Genomic DNA, 2,231 nt, shown 5'->3' on the forward strand with positions numbered 1-2,231 from the left:
CCAAAGAAAGCACCATGAATCTCCATCATCTTTCTGGAACAGAGTGGGCACTCAGTGAATGAAAGAGGATTGGTTGAGATAACCAAGTGGAGGCTCCAAGTCTTTGGATATATTTGAGAATTTGAATTATGGTTATCAGGAAATGAGAGGCATAGTCATATATATAGAAACAACATCCTTTGAAATGATCGGGAATTAGCTGGATAAGTCAGCAATCTGGAAGCTAGATTTGGGGGCAGAAAATCAGAGTCAGCTTGGACAGGTACTAAACAAGATCCTAATGTGACTCACTGAGATGAAGAGGAGCCCTGCTCCAATCCTAGAGGTCCAAAGCATCAAATTATTGGTGGCACTGCACAACCTCCAATTGCCCACCCAAGAAGGATCCATGGGGCAAACCACACCCTCCTCCACAAACAATCAGGACCAAATGCCTCTGAGTGAGGCCTGTATATAGGTCCTACTAACCTGTATATAGGTCCTACTTCACAAAGGAAAGGAAGGCATTGGGTCAGACCACTGTACATAATTAGGAATGAAATTGAAAATGCATTTAATGGGGGAAGAACAGAGCTGATCCTCTTGTTATCACCTCCATGTACTTTTTCAGATGAATCCTGAACAGTTGGAACTGAGGCTCTAAGGCACCAAGACCTTATCAGGTACAGCCTAAATCAGAGGCTCAGGGGCTTAGAGTGTTGGGAAGAAAAACTTCATAGCACATGTTTTTAGGTGCAAGTGAGAAGGGGTTATGACTCAGGGTGACATAATGCTAGCTGCAAAAGCAGAGGAGGAGGTTCAGCATCTGGCTATTGGCTCTCCAAGGGCTTGCTTGGCTATGAACCCCATTAATTCCACTTGGTCTTCTGCTTGTGCTGGTGCTGCAGTGACTGTTGAGGGACATGGGTCAGGAAACTTGGGGTTACAGGGCTCAGGAACTTTGGGGTGGCATGGTTCCTTGCTTTTGGGGACACCTGGTTCCTGCAGTGGAGGTTGGCAAAACTGTTTCACCTGCTGCTGCTGAAGCTATGGAGGAGGTGTGCAGGGTTGCTTCTGCTGATGGGAACTCATACTTCACATGAGGCTGGACCAACAGACAGAACAGAAGACTTAAACAGGAGCTAGCTAGAGTAGAAGCCATGTTCAATGCCACTTCAGTTCTCTTAGGAAACAAATGTTTTCCTTCCTCCCTTTCTACCACAATGGACACATCAGTGATTTTTGAGCTTTTGAGAAGGAGGAATGTAAAGGTGATTTGGTTTGTCCCACTTGAGTAGAGACTGTATCTTCCTGGCACATCTTAAAACCCAATTAACAACAGAACAGAATAGCAGGCTCCTGGCAAGAATGTGAAATCTCAAGATTGGAGCATATAGAAATGTGATATTGTTTAAAAGAAAAATTAGGGGTGCCTGGGTGGCTCAGAGGGTTAAGCCTCTGCCTTCAGCTCAGGTCATGATCCCGGGGTCCTGGGATAGAGCCCTACATCAGGCTTTCTGCTCAGTGGGGAGCCTGCTTCTCCCTCTCTCTCTGCCTGCCTCTCTGCCTGCTTGTGATATCTCTCTGTCAAATAAATAACTAAAATATTTTAAAAAATAGAAGTAAAATTAATAACAGCAACAACCCTGTAACTTCAGCCCACCCACACATTTCCAACAAATAGAATGTCTTGTCATCTGTAAAATAACTACTGACTTCTCTAGAACCTACAGCATCTTGCCCCTGGCTTTGCTCCCACCTTCCCTGGCCTCCAAAGCTTTTCTCATTCCTGCTTGTTCAAATACTGCTCAGCCACCATGGATCAAAGATGGCCTCATATGATACTGGTGGGAAGTTTTTCTAGAGATTTCTTCCAGAAATCATCTGTCTCCCAAACTGCCACAGTACTTCACTCACCTTTCTCACCTTCTGCTGATGTCTTTGAATGCCAATTTTAGCTCTTCATGGCCATGTCTTCTTTTTTTTCTGAATAAATTATAGTTTCATGAAGTGTGTTCCCTATTGTCTAAATGTTTTTGTAGTAAGTGAGCTGCCCAACATAGTAAATTCTCACAAAATGATTTGTTGGAAGAATAAAATTCTCTGTATTGAAATTATGAATTAAGAATGATAGCATTAGGGTGCGTGGGTGGCTCAGTGGATTAAAGCCTCTGCCTTCTGCCCAGGTCGTGATCCCAGGGTCCTGGGATCGAGCCCCACATGGGACTCTCTGCTCAGCAGGGAGCCTGCTT

At 44.5% G+C, this 2,231-nt stretch overlaps 1 pseudogene; it reads right to left on the reverse strand.

The window, feature by feature from the left end:
- Positions 1–798: 798 nt before the first annotated feature.
- Positions 799–1,071, reverse strand: LOC123392941 (annotated as a pseudogene).
- Between the last annotated feature and the right edge of the window lie 1,160 nt (positions 1,072–2,231).

This window comes from Mustela putorius, unplaced genomic scaffold (assembly GCF_011764305.1).
Source record: "Mustela putorius furo isolate JIRA1106 unplaced genomic scaffold, ASM1176430v1.1 tig00000695_pilon_pilon_pilon, whole genome shotgun sequence".
NCBI classification, from domain to species: Eukaryota; Metazoa; Chordata; class Mammalia; order Carnivora; family Mustelidae; genus Mustela; species Mustela putorius.